Genomic DNA, 7,263 nt, shown 5'->3' with positions numbered 1-7,263 from the left:
ATTTCTATGTGACTCAATTACAGAGGAAGCAATCAAGAACCATTAATACATCCAAAGAAAATTAAACAGTATAAAGAAAAATAAATCAAAATGTACAGTACTGTGTAAATGTCTTGGACACATATACTGTATATAGCTAGGGTGCCTGAGAATTTTGCACAGTACTGTATTTGTCAATGTGGAGCGGAGAGTGAGGTTGTAAATCTGGCGGGAACAAAGGATGCTGGGAATGAGGAGCGCGGAGCACCGCAGGAAAGCTGTGGAACAAGTGGCAGAGAAGGAGTGTTGGGGGGGTGGGGGAGTGGCACAGGTGCAGGCACACCCAGCCCTGAGTCACCAGGGGGCAAGGTCATTTAATTCCAAGCAATTAATTTGTCAATCATAACAGATCTCTCTGGTGCTTCCCACTCCCTCTCCTTTAACATACTCTTTACCAACCATAATTCCCCTCTTCCTGCCCCCTTCCCATTCTCTGTCTACCTGTATCAGAATCAGATTTATCATCACTCACGTACGTCATGGATTTTTTTTTTGCGGCAGGAGTACAATGCAGTATGTAAAATTACTACAGTACTGTGCAAATATTTTAGGCACTCTAGCTAATAGAATCGAAAATACACTTGGACTAAGATGTTAGCTGTCCTGTGCTATCACTAGTGGGATCATGTCTTCAGGAGTTTCGGCCCACTTATGATCAAGACTCCCTCGAGGTGGTGGGCCAGCAGTGCTAAAGCACCACCTCCCACTGGTGAGCTTAAAAACTTGGCATCTGCCGCTGTCAGAGTTGTTGGTCACTTCCATCCAACAGATAGTCTACTCTTCAGGTGTCTATGCAACTACTGAAGATTTTGCAAAAGATGGATACACTGTCCAACTATCTGCCCCTCTGGACGTACTTGGTCCACACCCATGATGATCCTGTCTCTGCTGCCTCAGCTACAGCCCTGCTGGTTAACTTGACCTCTCTTCTAGTGAAGCCAAGGTCATGCAGCCACTTCTGGAAAGTGAACGCAATAAAGCCACGGCAACCTACTTCGACTGGATAGCATGAGACCTTCCACCCTCTGTCTCTGCACTCCGATCTTAATTCTGCATCCTTGGTTAACTTGCGCTCATGGGCTTCATTGATGTTGTCTTCCCAGGGGACTGTGAGTTCACCAATAACCACTTCTCTACTGGTGTCAGACCATACGATTATATCTGGACGCAATGTGGTGAAAGCTAATTGCTCTGGGAAACTGCCTTTCCCATCCAGATCGGCCTTGACACACCAATCATTGGCTGAAGAAAGTATGCTTGATTGTGAGCCTGCACTGTACACCCTTGACTTGGAGCCTTCTTTCACAAATGATATGTGATGTTCTGTTCAGCATGGGGCATGAGATAAGTTGTGCTGCAGTACTCTCTGCTCAACCGCTTCTGTTACAATTTTGAGAACATTGTTATGTCTCCAAGTGTACATGCTGCTGGGAAGATCGACTCTGCATGCACTCAAGATATGTTGAAGTGTTCCCTTCTCGCCACAAGCAGCACACCTGTCTGTCTTATCTTCATACCAGGTGCTGAGGTTGGCAGGGGTTGGGAGCAGGTCGTACGCTGCTCTGCATAGAAAAGAAATGCGGGCGGTTCCACCTGCCACAGAACATTCCAAGATAGATGTTGTTGTTCAACACTTTCCCACGAGGTCCAAGCCCCTTACTTGGCCAGGCTAGCTGTTTTAGCTAACCTCTTCTCCTTTTCTATACCTCGTATTTCTTGCGTTACAAGCTCACGGCGCTCCTTACCTGTAGAAGATGTGGGTTGTCCATCCAAGTCCCTGGTGGCCTAGCTGGGTAGCCCCAACCTCCTTGTGCTTCAATCTAGACTCTGCCTCATCAACATGGGCTGACCACTTCCTGCCTGATCTCACATCCGGCTGCCTGTGCTTGATGACAGGGCCTTTTGAGTCTCAAAGCATCAAGAATGATCTTACCTTGGCTACCTTGACCTCTTCAACAAGGGATTGCACAGGGATGGTAAGCTTCGTCTGGCTACTGTGGATTGCAACATTGGTGAGGCTGCTCGGTACTCCAAGCCACTTCTTCACATACTTGTTGGTTTTCCGTTCCATTGTCTCAACATGGGACATTGACACTTCATAGACAGTTAGTGGCCACATTATCCGTGGTATCAGTCCGTACTTCAAGCACCACAACCACACTTGTTGACAGACATCAGACCTCTGCTGATCTGTTCTCCTGTCTCTTGAACCCTCTTGGTGTCTCTCAGCTACTCTGTGTACCATCGCCCGAGGCTCTTAACCGGTTGGCCCTGAATGGATGGAATCTCCTCTCCACAAAGGGTGAAATGAAAGTCAACCAGCTTTCCTCTCCTAAGAACAAGGCTCCTTGACTTCTTGGTCTTGAACTTCATTCTTCCCCAATCCATTAGCTCCTCGAGTCTAGATAGTACACTTTCCACTGCCTCCGTGCTCGGACCCAAAAGGGTGAAATCGTCCATGAACGCTTGTATTGGTTGTAACTCCCCTCCGCCATCCAGTGCAACACCTGGTCCCACTGATTCTGCAGCCCTCACAATGACCTCCATGGCTAACCCAAAAAGGTTGGGTGAAATCGCACATCCCATTGGGATTCTAACATCCAACCTCTGCCACCTAGTTGTAAACTGCTGAGTGGAAAACCTCATCCAGAAATCATTGTAGTACTGCATAACAAAGCTCCTCACCTTAGCAGGAATCCATAGGAATTCCATCACAAACTCAATCAGGACATGGGGAGCAGAACCATACGCATTTGCAATATGAAGCCAAACTACAGCCAAATTTCTTCTCAGCCTTTTCGACTCCTGGATAGTATGCCATATCATACTAGTATGTTCAAGGCATCCCGGGAAGCCTGGTATTCCTGCCTTCTGCACAGATGTATTTACCAATCCATTCTCTATCACAAATGAAGATATTCTTTCTGCTAGAATCTTCCCCTCTTCATTCAGGAGTGAAATTGGTCAGAACTGATACAATGTAGTAGAATTCTCTTCCTTCGGGATGTATACTCTTCAGCCTCACTCCATGACAAAAGAACAACACCTTGTCTCCACACCACCTTTAACAATCCCCACAAGTATTTCCTCAGCTCTTTACACTTCTTGAATGCCTTATATGGCACTTAATTAGGTCCTGGCACTGAACCTGACCTTGCCTTTCTGATGAACCATTCGACTTCTGCCAGTTTGGGTTCTGACAGATCGAACTTCACGTCTGGCTCGGTAGGCTTCACAAGTCCTGAAATCTCAAGCAAAGGAGCCTCCCGCTGTTCGTTAGAGTAAGTGCTTGCCAGGTGATCCTCAAGTTCTTGTTGCCCGCTCTTACTTTGTTCAATTTCTTTGTGAACTGGTGAGGGTTCTCAAAGAACAACTTTCTTGCCTTCTCTCTCTTCTTTCTCTTTTTACATTTTGACTCTGTACAAGAGTGATGCTAACTTTAATTGAAAATGCTCTTGGAGATCAGCAAGCCCTGGCTTGTCACCCTCACTTGCTACCTTCCATCTCTGTCTGAACAATCTAAGCTCTCTCCCCAATCTACTAATCTCCTTCTGGCGCCTGCTTGGTGTCTGCGTAGGCTTTGCTTTCTTCAACTCAACCAAACCAAACTGGTACTTTTCAACATTGTAAATCATATCGCCCATCACTTTCAACTTTCTCTTTGATATTCCCATGAAAGTGTTCTCCAACATCATATTGATATCCTCATCAAACACACGCCAAGCCTTCTCATCTCCCATTGCTGGCCACTTGACCTTCCTCTTCTTCTCTACCTCACCACCACCACCATCATGTGAAGGATCTACCTGGGTACTGTGGTCTGAAACCCGACCTGGAGTATGATGACACTCTCCCGAGCGAATCGCTGTGGCTTGTGAATCAGTGGTTGAAAAGACCACATCATCTGTGCTTCGTGAAGTAATTTCATCTTCATCCACTGGGATGGAATAGCACTTCAACTTATATTTGTGTCGAAGACTTTTGCGCAGTAATTAATCTAAATGTGAAAAGTTTATCATCCCTTGCTCATTTTCCCCACAAGGGGAAAGCTATAGCAATAATCCATTTAAGGTAATACTTCCAGTGCACAATGAATTCAAAAGTACAAGTCTGCTAGACTACAAATCAATTTCTGATTAATGCTGTGTGCCAAATTTGCAGTCTCAGCCAGGATTACAGATGGATGCTCAAATTGGTCAAAATGAATAATGCAGAAGAGATAATGTGATTCAATTGTTTAGAAAGAACTTCCAAAGCTGAGATCCAAATTACCAGTACTACTAGAAAGTAAGTGGCTATATCATAGCTGTAAACACCTCCTAGTGATATTGCCATCGATGGAAGGTGAAATGTTTGAAAAATTCTTTGCACCAAGAATAAAACTGGATGGAAAAAGCTGACTCAATTTTGAGAAGCCAAGGGACAAATTTTTGAAGTGAATCTAATTGATGATTTCAATTATGAACCTTTCAAAATAAACAAAAATTCCATTAAATATATCAATGTGATTAGAGACTTAAATGTACTAGACTCAAGAAAATGTTAATTGAATTAGAGAGGGACAATACTGAAAAAGACAGATGGAAATGTTCCCGTTAATCACTGAAGAATAATACGATAGCTAATATAATTTAAAATAATCCAGATGGGTAATAAAACTTAATATAAGATAGATAATATAATTTAAATAATCCACACAGTATTTGTTGGTGCTTTGTCATTACTTATGGAGAATCAGCTCAAGTGTCAATTAACTTATTGGAAAAGAATGCAAAGCTCAGAAGTTTGGACTGGTGTGCTTTGTTTAAAGGAAGAACAATCTTTAGTATTCATCACAAGTGATCCATTACTGGAACTCAAAATTAGTTCCAGGTTTCAGATTTGATTTGTTTGTAGTGAAAAACAATTTTATGCTGAGTTAGCATAAATGCTGGAAAATGAAAATGTTACTTAAAGTAATCAAAGTAAATACTGCTGAAAAAAGAAAGGTTGATACTTGAAGACAAAAGACATTTACAAGAGACCCCAAAAAGAGAATTTAATATAGATAAAATAATGAAAGATGGGTAAATTCAAATGTGGGAAAAAGTTAAATTTTTTTCACTACACATTATGATGGCACAGTAGTGTAGTGGTTAGCACAATGTCTTACAGTACAGGCGTTCCGGGTTCAATTCCCGCCACTGCCTGCAAGGAGGTGGTACATTCTCCCTGACTGCATGGGTTTCCTTTCCTCCTGTTTCCTCCCACAGTTCAAAGACATACCAGTTTGTAGGTTAATCAATCATTGTAAATTGTCCAGTGATTAGGCTAGGATTAAAACGGAAGATTGCTGGGTAACATGACTTGGAGGGCTGGAAAAGCCTATTCCTCATTGTATCTCAGTAAATATAGATTTTGATCATCGCTTACAGGCCACAATATACAAGAAAAATCAAAATCATAAAACAATTTACTTGGACTGATTACAAGCCATATCATGGAGATAAATTAATTACCTACTTTAATTACAATCTTGCCATATCCCATCTATCTCTGTTGAAATAGATTGCACTTCTGACCCAAGTGTATTTTGAAAATCTATGGTATTGTCATTCTCAAATTGTCCACATGGAGAGCAGCACCAAGTAGAAACATATGGAAGGTACAAAATCTTACACCTGCAAATTCATGTTGCAAGTAAAATTGTTTGAAAAACACCTTAAGGATCAGATAGTGTGATTAATAGCGTGCCAAATGTTCCACCAGCAGGATGACAGAGTCTGGAGAAGGCAGCTGAAAAAGGAAGCATTTCTTCTTGGGCAGGTCAGTGGAATCGTATGACTTCCAGCAACACACCCAAAATGCTGGAAGAACTCAGCAGGTCAGGCAGCATCAGACAGTTTGGGCTCAGGATTGGAAAGGAAGGGGGCAGAAACCAAAATAAAATGGTGAGGGGAGGAGAAGTGGTACAAGCTGAAAGGTGATAGGTGAAACTAGGTGAGGAAAGGTGGTTGGGTAGTGGAGAGGGAAATGAAGTAAGAAGCTGGAAGGTGAAAAGGGGAAGATATCTTGATAGACATGGACTGATTAAGCAGTCAGCATGGCTTCGTGCGTGGTAGGTCATGCCTAACCAATCTTATAGAGTTTTTTCATGAAGTTACCAGGAAAGTTGATGAATACAAGGTATCGAATGTTGTCTACATGGACTTCAGTAAGGCACTTTAGTATTGGCTTTATGAGGAAAGCCAGAGAGTGAGAGTAGATGGTTGCCTCTCTGACTAGAGGCTTGTGACCAGTGGAGTGCTGGGTCCAAATGATGTTTGTCATCTATATCAATGACTGGATGATAATGTAGTTAACTGGATCATCAACTTTGCGGATGACACCAAGATTGGGGTTGTAGTAGAGAGGCTATCATGGTTTTCAGTAGCATCTGGTCAAGCTGGAAAAATGGGCTGAAAATGGCAGATGGAATTTAATGCAGACAAGTGTGAGGTGTTGCACTTCGGTAGGGTCACCCAAGGTAGGTCTTAGCTAGTGAACAGTAGGGCATTTTCAAGTGTGGTAGAACAAAATGATCTGGGAATACAGGTCCATAATTCATTGAAAGTGGCATCACAGATAGACAGAGTCGTAAAGAAAGCTTTTGGCACATTGGCCTTCATAAATTAAAGTACAGAGTACAGGAGATGGGATGTTATGTTGAAATTGTATAGAACATTGGTAAGGTCTGATTTGGAGTATTGTATGCAGTTTTGGTCACCTACCAAAGATGTAAATAAGTTGAAAAACTACAGAGAAAATTTACAAGAATGTTGCTGGGTCTGGAGGACCTCCGTTATGAGGAAGGATTGAATAGGCTAGGACTTTATTCCTTGGAATGTAGAAGATTGATTGCGAGGAGATTTGATAGAGGTATACATAATTATGAGGGGGTATAGATGGGTAAATGCAAGCAGGCTTTTTCCACTAAGGTTGTGTCGAATTACAACCAGAGGTCATCGTTTAAGGGTGAAAGGTGAAAAGTTTAAGGGGAACATGAGGGAAAATTTCTGGACTTAGAGTGTGGAATGAACTACCAGCATAGGTGATGTGTGCAAGCTCAATTTCAATGCTTAAGGGAAGTTTGGATAGGTACATGGATGGTAGGGGTATGGAGGGTTCTTGCCTGCGGGTTAGGTCGATGGGAGTAGGCAGTTGAAATGGTTTGGCACAGACTAGATGACCTATTTCTGAAAGAGC

The sequence above is a fragment of the Mobula birostris genome, chromosome 25 (assembly GCF_030028105.1).
Source record: "Mobula birostris isolate sMobBir1 chromosome 25, sMobBir1.hap1, whole genome shotgun sequence".
NCBI lineage: Eukaryota > Metazoa > Chordata > Chondrichthyes > Myliobatiformes > Myliobatidae > Mobula > Mobula birostris.
Note: the sequence above shows the minus strand (reverse complement) of the source record.